The 12,496-nt window shown below is 38.9% G+C and overlaps 1 long non-coding RNA gene across 1 annotated transcript in view; it reads right to left on the bottom strand.

Moving 5' to 3' along the window:
- The window catches only part of LOC113490301, a 17,974-nt gene extending 8,647 nt beyond the window's left edge, over positions 1–9,327 (bottom strand). Inside the window, exons 1-2 of the long non-coding RNA XR_003400200.1 lie at positions 9,317–9,327; positions 2,579–2,589 (exon numbers count right to left, since the gene is read on the bottom strand). This is a non-coding gene — a long non-coding RNA (uncharacterized LOC113490301). The remainder of the gene's footprint in view (positions 1–2,578; positions 2,590–9,316) is intronic.
- Positions 9,328–12,496: the final 3,169 nt, after the last annotated feature.

Here is a 12,496-nt window from a genome sequence, read left to right as displayed (position 1 = left end):
ATCAATTTCTAAAAAAAAAAAAAAAAAAAAAAGGAAGAAAAATTCTCCAAAATTTCCTTTAAAAAATAAGGAAATAGAATTAATCAGTTATGTTTTCTCTGAAGAAAAATAGCCATATCAGTATGGTGAAGTGTGGCAGAAACATTTAGATGTCCCATTTCCAAGGAATCTGACACAAAGCCAGCTCCATTTAGTATTCAGTTTGATTTGATTTAATCTAAATGGCATGTCCTTTCCTACTTCTTTTTTTTTTTTTTTTTTTTTTTTCCCCCCAGAAAAGTCACTATACTCAAGCAAATGACACTTTTATTCTTTAATAATAGGACTTTTCTGTCTGTGGTTTCCCCTAATCCCCTAAATTTCCCCTAGTTATGGATAAGGCAAGATCAGCAATTCAGGAGCTATTGAGGAAATTTTCTGAAATTCAAGTTCTCAAGCTTTACAGCTTGCTTAGCTGGACTGAACTGAAACAAAGTCCATCAGATTGGATCTGGAGGTTCCTCCTTTCTTGGTGTAACTGGCATAAAACAAACTCCATCATTTCTATAAGGACTGTAGCATCAAATTCTAAATTTCTTTCACACCTTTTCACCATATTCTTAAATAATTTCTTCTATGAAAAGTGTATGTCATTCTTCTATGAATTTTACTATATTCCCCCCTCGGTAATATGTTTTCAATACATTTTACCAAAAAAAAAAAAAAAAAAAAAAAAAATTAAAAAACCCCAACAAGATCCCTGATTTCTGATATTGAACCAATAATTTGGTGTATACTTCATGTAAGGGTTAAGTTTTTTAAGTAGCATCTAACTAAAAACATAATCAAGATGTCTCTCTCAGAAAGTGTTATGAGTAAAAAGTAGGGATGCTAAGCCTTCCAGTATTGAACATGAACATTAACTGACCATTAAATGGTAATGACAGTTTATTCTTTATTTTCAGTCAGTTTTTTTCACATATGCCAAGGATTCAAAGCTTTTTATCACTCAGTGTCTTCCGTATAAACTCTTCTCTCCTGTAAATGAAAGCATTAGAAACCAGTATGAGGAAGAAATTAATTCCAGAGTTCATTAACTACATGGAGTTTTGGTCTCTAAATTAGGCACCCAAATTAGATGCTTAAAGCTAATGTGAATACATTCATGATTGGCCTAAACCAAATTAATTTTAGCCATTTTTATTCTATAAATATCCAAATGTAGGCCCATCCTAATCCATTAAAATCTATTTTAGAGAGCCTGTTTATTTACCTATATTCAAGCCTATGTGTATACCAAGGTCTTCTAAAAATAAAGAAAAATATTTTCCTATTCTCTGAAAAGTAAAATGTGCACATTGATTTAGAAAGGTTTTTCAATATTTTATTTCTCTTTTCTGAAATAATTTGATTGAAATAATAAACTCCCCCTGAGACTTTCCCTTGTGCCTACAGTTTGCAAGTTCTGAAGCTACTTTATTTAAAATAGAAAGCTGGGCCCCCATGACAGCTAAACTGATTTAAAAAAGCTTAGCTAGTACTTATTTTTTTTCTGCACAGATAACAGTAATTGAGTGTTATGCAATGAGTGTCTTATGAAGGAAATAAAATAGTTAATTATTTTAAGGAGCAAATCTTAGATCTTTGACACATCAGTCTTCAAAACAATTATCAAGTTGATCTTTAATTTTGTAGATATTCATTGCTGTGTGGAGTGTGTCAGCTTGTAAAACTGACGTGTGATGAACCAACTGTGTAGTCACTGTGAAGAGATGCAGGAAATAATTTTAAGCCAAAGTTGTATTAAATAATATTCCAATTTGGTATTTTTGGATTTTCAAAGTTTTTGTTCTTGATGACTCCTTTATGTCAGGTTGTTAATTTTCTTAACATCTTTGAGCCTTAAAGAACGCTATTAGAGAGCACAGAGGACATAGAACTTCCCCAGTAAATCCCCAAAATTTATGTCATGCTTTCTGACAATGGAACTTTTAACATTTTTTTCCTTATGACTGAAAGAATGTTGACTTTTAATGATGTTTGCATACTTATTAATGGTAAAATCACTATAGAACAGTTGAAGGATGATCAGCTGGAGGAGAGGGAGAATTATTAGTGCTTCTTTATGAAGGAGACAAAGGAGTGGCTTATCTAAATGACATTTCTTTCCCTGCATGTGTTTTTATATTAAACAACACTATTTTTTTTTTTATATTAGACAATTTATTTTTTAGACAATATATTTTTAAACAATAAATATATTAGACAATATCATTTTTATATTGGACAACCCTAACCAAATTTAGCTGGAAAAATCTATGGTTGTCTGAAATGGGCTGTCTGGTAACGAGAGTCAGAAACACTAGAATCTGAGAGGTTATTTTACTGCTTGTACTGCTTTTTTTTTTTTTTTTTTTTTTTTTCTCACTTCTTTACTGTCACTTTATTCCAACACCTGGGAAGCAAAGAGAAGGAAAGAGCTTTAACAGAAGGGCACAAGTGTGTTCTTGAACAGCATAATTTATAGCTCTTTAGTGCTCCGAGGATGTTGCTCTCAAAACCAGGCTAAAAAATATTTGTTTTGGGGTTTCACCGTAACCTTCATCTAATCTGTTTGTAGACTACTGTAGAAAAATCGAGGATGGACTTGGTTTCTTATTCTTTCTCCCCACACTCAGCTGCACTTTCCCATCCTCTAGTTTTACAGTTCATTAAACCACAGTACTAGCCCCATAATTTCACTAATCTGACCAAGATAATCTAAACTATGTTTATTTGCTTGTTTGTTTGTTTGGTATAGCTGCACTGAAGGAAGAGTCTGAAGCATGTTGAGGGATAGGGCAGAAAGGAAGGAAAGTCTAAGGGAAAATGGAAACACTGTGAAACTCATCTTCAGTATTTTTCATAATTTAAGAGAACAAAGAAGGCATATTGGGTTTTTTTTTCTTCTTTAGTTCTGCCAACATAACTATGGAGAGAAAATGCTTCTGCAAAGTGATCCAAAGCAATGTAAATAGGTTTATTTTTAAAGATAACTAAGATCACATTTTCTTATTTCTAATCAAGTTTTGATTTATCACCTGAATTACTTTTTCTTCTTCCATTACTTTGCTGTATCTATACCAAGAAAAAATTCAAAACCATCAGTGAAAAGTATGTTTTCATTGTTACTTTGCCTGTTGTTTCACTATTTTCAATACCATTTTTTTGAGTGACTGCAGAGCTTGTAGGGAGATTTTCAGAGCACAGGGATTAGTTTGTTGTGCAGTTTACATGCATGTGGATAGCATAAATTAAAAAAGTGGAGTTAGAGACAAAAGGTCATCAAGACACTCATGAGAATGGATTAGACTCTTGCAAAAATAGTATTTCAGAAATAATAGTTTAGCATGACTGTAGCATCACTAGCTTAAAGATTGATGATCTTAAAATGTGCACTCTTTCATTTTCCAGTGATGTTTGTTTTACTGGAGACACTGGATTCTACACCAAAAAGAATATTTGAAATTAAACTCTGTTGCTAAACTAGCTGATGAACCTAGATGGTTGCCAAATAGGACCAGTTTTATGTTCCTTGTGCTTGTATCTCTGCCAGTGTCATATGACACTTTTCACTTAACAGTGAATTCAGTGTTCAAAGCATTATGTATTTTTAATGTCTAAAATACAAAATGTGAATAAAAATAATTACACCCATGATTTTCTCCTTAGTATCACTCTCAGCTGCTTAGATATTATCTGATAAACCACTAATTTAACTGTAGCTGAAATACTTGGTTTTACTCCATTTAAAATGATGGAGATGGCAGATGCCTCATGTTGTTGTGCTAGTAACGGAACTCCAGATATGGTTGTTAAAAGCTTTACTGTTACAAATGGAAATAAGTGTGATTGCTAAGTTTGAGGACCAGATACTACCAACCTTATTTAAGTCTAGCTCTACAAAAGAAACCATTGAAACTTATTAAATAAGCAGCAGGTTGACGAACTCTGTGAGGTGGGTTTTAAACTGAAGGACTTGGTGGAGTGGGGTCCAAAGTGATCACTGTCACACCATTGCAACTAACTGGGGAATAAGCCAGGCCAAGCACAGCAGTGACAAGTGTTACTTAACTGCCTCCCAAGATGTCAACCAGAAGACCAACCACCTCAAGTGTATGTACACCAATGCACACAGCCTGAGGAACAAACAACAGGAACTGGAGCTCTGCAACCAGTCAGAAAGTCATGATATCATAGGAATAACTGAAACATGATGGGACAACTCCCATGGCTGGAGGATCACATTATAGGCTCTTTCATAAGGACAGGCATGGAAGAAGAGGTGGGTGAGTTGCGCTCTATGTTAAGGAGAACCTTGAATGTATAGAAGTCGACTACAGTGATTGTTTGAAGGCCTATTGAATGACTCTGGATGAAGATCAGAGGGGTTGTCTTCAAGGAGGCGTTGCAGTTAGCATCTGCTACTGACCTCCAAACCAAGACAATAAGGCCAACAAAGCAAGGTCACTTAAGCAAGCTTCTGGTCAACAGAACAAAGGTTTTGTGTTTTAGAAGAGAAAAATTCAGCTTGCTCAGAGCTCAGTTAGAAAGGGTTCCATGGGAAGCTTCCATGGAGGATAGAGCAACTAGCAAGTGCTGGGAGTTTTTCAAGAATGCTCCCCTGGAAGCACAAAAGCAGTTCACCTCCTTTAAAGGTAAGGGAAGTAGGTGGAACATGAGACTCCTTTGGCTTAACTGCAAAGTTCTGTGTCTGCTCAAAACCAAAGAAGAAACATTGCAGAGACAGAAAAGTGGACAAAGACCTGTTGAGAACTACAAGGACATTGCCAGGGTGTGCAGAGATGTAGTTAGAAAAGCAAAAGCTCATATGAAATTGAAATTGGTCAGAAATTTCAAAAACTACACAAAAGGGTTCTTCAGTGTGTTGGATTCGTGTGTGTGGTGGTAGGGGGTGTGGTTTGGTATAAGAAGAAGGCGCTGTAACAGTGGCCCCTGAGAGAAGCTTCTTGAAGCTTCCCTGGCTCCAAGTCAGACCCTTCTCTGGCCAACACTGAGACAATTGATGATGGTGGCTGCACCTCTGTGATAGCATATTTAAGAAGGTGAACTTGAGAGGAGGAGGAGTTGTGAGGGAGATACCTACATAAACACTGAGGTCAGTGAAGAAAGGAGGAGGGGAGGAGACATATTGGAGCAGAGACTCCCCTGCAGCCCATGGTGAGAGGGCAGGCTGTCTCTCTGCAGCCCATGTAGGTCACTGGTGGAGCAGATGCCCACCTGCGGCCCATGGAGGACCCCACACTGGAGCAGGTGGTTGTGCCCGAAGAAGGCTGGGACTCAGAGGGAAGACCATGCTGAAACAGTTTGTGAATGGGAGGACTGAAGACCATGGGAGGGACCTATGCCAGAGCAGTTCAGGAAGACCTGCAGCCTGTGGGAAGCACCCGTGTTGGACAAGTTCATGGAGGACTGTCTGCTGTGAGAGACATCACACTGCATCAGGGGAATCACAGAATCACAGAATTGTCCAGGTTGGAAAAGACCTTGAAGATCATTCAGTCCAATCATTAACCTAACACTGACAGTTCCCAACTACACCAGATCCCTCAGCGCTATGTCAACCCGACTCCACCACCTCCCTGGGCAGCCCATTCCAATGCCCAACAACCCCTTCTGGAAAGAAATGCTTCCTAATATCCAGTCTAAACCTTCCCTGGTGCTACTTGAGGCCATTACCTCTTGTCCAATCGCTTATTACTTGGTTAAAGAGACTCATCCCCAGCTCTCTGCACCCTCCTTTCAGGGAGCTGTAGAGGGTGATGAAGTCTCCCCTCACAGTCCTCTACAACTACCTGAAAGGAGGTTGCAGAGCACAGGCTGGAAGAGCTCAAGGAGTCCTGACCCTGAGGAAGGAGAGGCAGAAACAATGGGTGATGAACTGAATGCATTCCCCATTCCACATCCCCCTGTGCCACTGAGGGAGAGGAGAGAGAGAAATTGGGAGCAAAGTTGAGGCCAGGAAGGGAGGAGTGAGGTGAGGTGTTTTTGAGATAGCATTGTATTTCTCACTGTTTTACTCTGTTTGATTAGTAAATTGAATGGTGATGGTGATGTTTAAATGCAACTGGTGTTCTTTTTTTTCCCCTAATAGTTGGTCTTTTACCCATGACCATAACTGTTGAGTCATTCCTCCCTGTCCATATTTTGATTTTATTTTATTTTCTCCTCTTCATCCTTGAGGGGGAAGAAATGAGCAAGTGGCTGCATGGTGCTCAGTTGCCCTCTGGGCTCAAACCACACCATCCAGATTCATAAACAAGCAGAAAAAGGAGAAAAGCAGAAACAGGATAGGTGAATTAATCTCCAATAATGCTGAAAAGGCAGAGGTTCTCAACACTTTCTTCATCTCTATCTTTACCAGAACTGCTGTGCCCCAGGCCTTGAGAACAAAAATCCAGGTTGATGCAAACACAGAGCCACCATCAGTGAAGGAAGAGTTGGTATGTGAATGATTACAGGAGCTTGACTGTTACAAATTGATGGGCCCCAATGCTATCCACCCAACGGTGTTAGGAGAGCTGACAAATATCTTTACAAGGCTGCTCTGCATAATCTTTGAGAAAGTGTGGAGATCAGGGGATGTCCCAAAGACTGGAGGAAGGTTAATGTCAGTCCCAACTATAAGAAGGGTTTGAAAGAGGATCCAGGAAATTATAGGCCTATCAGTCTCACTTCAGTCCCTGGGAGAGTTATGGAACAAATCCTCCTGGGGGCTATCACAAGTCAAATGAAGCACGTGACTGGGAAAAGACAGCATGGATTCACAAAATGCAAATAATTCTTGACAAATCTGATGACCTTTACAACAAAGAAACCTGCTCAGTTAATGTAGGGCAAGCAGTGGACATTGTTTGTCTGGATTTCTCCAAGGTTTTTGATGGTTCCCCACAGCCTCCTCCAAGAGAAACTTATGCATTCTCTTCATAAGTTTTCTTCATAAGTGATCTGGGTGATGGGATCAAGTGTACCCTGATGAAGTTTGCTGATGATACCAAACTGAGTCCCAGAGTGGTCACCTGGGAAGGGAGAACCACTCTGCAGGAAGACCTGGATAGGCTGGAAGAGTGGGCTAACAAGAACCTTATGAAGTTCAAGAAGGCCAAGTGTAAGGTCTTGCATCTGTGTAAACATAATCCAGGAGTGCAGCACAGGCTGTGATCTACTCAGCTGGGGGGCAGCCCTGTGGAAAGGTATTGGGGGGTACTGGTGGTCAACAAGCTCAGCATGAGTGAACAGTGTGCTGCAGTGGCAAAGAAAGCCAACAGGATTCTGGGCTGCATCAAGGACATCACCAGCAAAGAAAAAGATGTAATTATTCTACTCAGCGCTTGTCAGACCACACCTGGAATACTGTGTTCAGTTTTGGTCCCTGATATACAAAAAAGATATGGACAGTCTGGAGGGGTCCAGAGGAGAGCCACAAAGATGACCAAAGGACTGGGAAGTGTGTATGAGGAAAGGGTGAGAGAACTGGGTTTGCTGAGCCTTGAGAAGAGACTTAGGGGAGACTTCATCACCATGATCAAGTACTTAAAGGGTGGTTACAAACAAGATGGAGACTCCCTTTTTACAAGAAGTCACATGGAAAAGATGAGGGGTGATGGGTACAAGTTACTCCTGGGGAGACTCGCATTGGACATGAGGAAAATTTTTCAGAATGAGACCAGTCACTGGAATAATCTCTGCAGGGAATTGGAGGATTCCTCAACCCTGGACACTGTTAAGATTCAGCTGGACAGGGTGCAGGGTCATCTTGTCCAGGGCGTGATTTTGCCAAGATGATCCTTGTGGTCCCTTCCAAGCTGATACTCTATGATTCTGTGATCTGAAGAAACTTCTGCTTAGTGCAAGGAAATGGGTACTGGAAAAGAGGAGCAGTATACAGATGTTAAAAACATATCAGAGATGTCAGTCTGTGCATGTTTTCTTATTGCATTTGTGTGTGTGTGTGTGTAAACTTATTCTTTTAAATGTGAATTATATTGGGTTTTTTTTGATGAAATCTATCATGACCATTACTATTTTAACATTCTGAAAGAGTAGATATCAGCTATTCTTTATCTGGCCATTACTTACTCAGCACTGAACTCTTTGGATCTGAACCAAGAGCAGAAGTCATACCCTTGTGTAATTATGGCTATCTGATTGATGATCATGACATTTTTAAATTTTATGCATTGTAGAAGATGGAAAAAATACATTTAAGATTTGCCCTTTACAAAATTAAAGAATTAAAAATTTATCTGACTGAGAATCACAGAACTGCAGTTATCATTTCTCCTAGTAAAGGGCAATAGTTCTTCCTGACCTGTTCCCCTCCCATACTGAGAAACTAGATTCAATATTTTGATAGTGCCTTGAGATGAAAAGGTAAATCTTGTCAAGAACGTCCAAACATAGTTGTCTGGGTAACAGGCTCAAAAGCTAGAAAACCTTTGGAGGGTAGCACATTAATATTTACATGGGTAAAAAAATTTATTTGCCTCTCAGTAAAGATTTCTATACTTTTTTTAAAAAAGTATACATGTCAGAAGTTGGCCACAGAGAACTTTGTATGGTAGCATTTTACCAGTTATCGAGGCTGCCTGTGACATAAAACATGACCTTAGCTAAAAGCCCACCATCTCAGGATCACCCCTCAGTCAGTTCTTTGCTTCATCCTTTATACACTGCAAGTTCTTTCTCTCCTTTTCACTGATGTCTAGTGCAGTGATATCCAATTGTGCTGGGTTTGTGTGCGTGTCAGGGTTTTCTGGCGGTGGGGCAAAGGGCTGCGGGGGTGGCCCCTGTGAGAAGCTTCTTGGAACTCCCCCAGCTCCAAGTCAGACCCAGCTCTGGCCAAGGCCCAGCCAATTAGTGGTGGTGGTTGCACCTCTGTGATAACGTATTTAGAAGGGGAACCTGTGAGGAGGAGTTGGAGTTGTGAGGAAAAGATGTGAGAAGGAAACCTATGCAAAGACTGAGGTCAGTGGAAGAAAGGAGGAGGACAGAGGGGAGGTATGTCAAAGCAACTCCCTTGCAGCCTGTGTTGAGATGGCAGGGCCACCCCCTGCCATCCATGGGGGTGGAGCAGTGAAGCAGATGCCCACCTGCAGCCCGTGGAGGACCCCATGCCAGAGCAGGTGGCTGTGCCCAGAGAAGGGCAGGACTCTGAGGGAATAGACTCTTGCTGTTGTAGCTCAGTGCTGGGAGGACTGCAACACATGGGAAGGACCCACGCTGGAGCAGCTAAGGAAGTACTGCGGCACATGGGAAGGACTCATATCGGTTAAACTTCATGGAGGACTGTCTCCAGTGAGAGGGACCCCACGGTGGAGCAGGGGAAGAATGTGAGGAGTCCTGCCCCTGAGGAGGAAGGAGCAGCAGGACTGACCGCACCCCCCATTCCCTGATCCCTGTGCTGCTAGGAGGAGGAGATAGAGGAACTGGGGGAAAAAGCTGAGCCTGGGAAGAAGGGAGGGGTGGGAGGAAGGTGTTTTTAACATGTGGTAATGCTTCTCACTGTCTCATCCTGTCTGTTAAGTGTTGTTTTTAGTGATTGAATTAAAGTGATGTTATTTTCTTCCACTAACAGATCTGTCTTTTACCTGTACCTATAATGAGTGAGTCACCCCTCCTTGTCATTATCTCAATTCTTGAGCCTTTCACTTTATTTTCTCCTTTCCATTCCTGAGGGGAAGGGGTGAATGAGCGGTTGTGTGGTCGTCAGTTATCCTCTGAGTTCAAATCATGACACCCATATGGATTACAGCTGCAGGAGAGAGAACAAGATGAGATTAACTGATCATGTTCTCAAGCTGTAGAAGTTTTGAGATCTCTGAGTTGTTCTGTCTGAAAAGGTGAATGCAGAAGTATAATTATTCTTTCCTGGTTTCTCTTTGTCCCTTTCTCATTAAATTCTTCAAGGGTATTCTTGCTAATTTGTTTGTGCTTTATCCATGCAAACTGCTGAGTAATGTGAATGAGACAAAGAAATAATAAAAAAAAAAGCAAAACCAAAGTGCAATATAATTGTTTTATTTTCTTCCATTACCATGAAAGTACATTTTTTTCTGGATATACATAGCTCTGTGTTTTGTACTGGTGTAGATGGGAAAGGCACAGAAGTACTGTAAGTAATAATCCTTACAGAAAGCAGCGTATTAAAAAAAAAAAAAATCAGCATTATTCCACAACATTTTCTGAAAAAATAAAGTACTTAAAAATTCTTTCCACAGTATGTATGTATATTGTTAACTATACTAATTGAAAAATAAGTCTTCTGTTTTCAAACTTTGTTTTTACCAACATCAGATATTTTGATAAAAATTTCAAAAAGAAAATGGAAATGCTTACTTCTGCTTTATAACTGTTCCTAAGATACTGTGTAAACTCAATAGTATTTGAGTTAGCATTTTTCTATTCTTGTTTGATTCAGGCATCTTTTTTTTTTCTTTTTGTATTAATATTATAGAGGCTAAGTTTCCATAAGTAAATATTTTACATTATGCTTCTGTACAGGGAGAGCTAATTTTCAAGGATGCAGTGATTACAGAGTATAGTCAGGATAGATTTATTACCAAACACATTAAAATTAATAACAAATTTCCATCTATTTTGAACTTTTATGTTTGAAGGTAACATAGCTGCAAGTAATGTAAGAATTTCACTCTTAATTTAGGGGACAATAACTATGTCCCAAGGTTCCAATCCAAATTTATTAATGCATTGTTATTCACAATGCTTGCCACCATTGCAAAGGTAAAGATCCAATGAAGAATAAATGCAGCAGCTGAATGTCTGGGATTTCTCCTGACAGAGAGACAGTATATGATTTCGTTAAAAAGGAAACCTATCCCATCCAAATAATTTCTACTGAGTAAAAATGTTGACAATGGTTTTAGTGTTTTATAATGAGTTGGCCTTTGTTTTCTGCTGTTGTTCTGCTATGGAAAAGTGTGTTACCATCAACAAAAATAAAACATCCCAGCAGATTAGGCAGTTTAAGATAGGCAAGACATAGAGAGTAAGGTGAAAAATAGAAGTAATAAAACAATCTTTAATTAAACAAACTTTAATTAAAAATTTTAAAAGCCCTTACAGATATTAATTTAATCCCATAACTATTCTTATAACAGAAGAAGGTTTTTTTAATAAAACAAATGGTTTTGTACCCTGTGCACCTAGCAGACTTTGATACACTAGGGGAAGTGGAAATTCAAGGTCACTCAATAACAGATTGTGTACAGAGTAGGAGCCTTCTTCCATCTCTGTTTATACGCCTGCAGATGACCTAAACAGACTTGCAGTCCCATCTAAATTTATATGCATCTAAATTTATTCACTTTCTAGTTCTGAGAGTGCACAGATCAGCAAATCCCAGCACCATGATTTAGAGGTATTAGGATTGCTGTCAGCCTCCATGTATCCTGGCTGCAAATCAAAACAAATTTTTGAAAGAATTATAGACAATTGGAGTATCTTGCTGTTCTTTATATATTTAAGACTTCTGGAATCAAGTTGGATTATTCCTCTTATCTAGATTGTGTTAAAAAATGCAAATAATTCTGAGGCTTTTGATCTGGATTTCCAGTTAATATTTCCCTCCTTACTATTTGATACTGGTACACCACAATGGAAGCGTAAAAAATCTTTTGACAATTTACATCTGTGTTTCAAACGCAGGTGTGTTCATTCATGGACAGAGGTTAGAAAAGAAATGTACAGGGAAGAGGAGACATATGGGAATAATACTTTTTATTCTCTCTCCCTCTTTCTCACTCTATTAAACAGATTGCATGACTTGCTTAACCAGCTTGCTAAGGTACAAATTCATAAAAAAAAAAAAGGTTTTCCGTAGATGTGATAGTAAATATTGATACTGCTTCTTCACCTGCAGTCAAACTTGTAACCTTCCAGTTACTGTTCATCTGCTGGCTGTGGTGTAGCAAATATTTTGGAAAAGTGTTTCAAGAAGTGAGCTGTTGACTCTGGGAGAACTGAAAAGCTAGCATTGTGCTAGAAGAGATATTAGGATTTTCCTGTACAGGGCTACTTCTGAATGGAATTAGCGCCAAAGTCAATCTGTCCAGAAAAATACCTGTGCTCTTTATGTGTTTGTGTGTGTATTTGTGTGAAAAAAATTTAAAGCTTCATATTTTTATCATCTTTCTTTGCTCTTTTAAGTAGAAGTGGAATGAACTTTAGTACAACCCAACATACTTCATGCTACTTTGAAGAGTTTTGTTCTAAGAGCTAGGAACTTCATTCATATACGAGGTCCCTGTTGTCTAAAGAGCTCTACCTGGAGATATGACCCACTGGATTTATTCATTTGGACTCTATTTTCTCCATCCAGGAAACATCAATAAAAATCTGTGAAGGAACCAGGCAGTGTTTCTTTGCAATTTACATCTTGTTGTTTTTTTTTTTTTTTTTTTTTTTTTTTTTCCCCCCTCAATATTTTGTTGCTTCC

The sequence above is a fragment of the Athene cunicularia genome (genome assembly GCF_003259725.1).
Source record: "Athene cunicularia isolate RWA chromosome Z unlocalized genomic scaffold, athCun1 chrZ_part3, whole genome shotgun sequence".
Classification (NCBI taxonomy): Eukaryota; Metazoa; Chordata; class Aves; order Strigiformes; family Strigidae; genus Athene; species Athene cunicularia.
The sequence above is the reverse complement of the archived record's forward strand: the minus strand, read 5'-3'. Positions and strand labels throughout refer to the sequence as shown.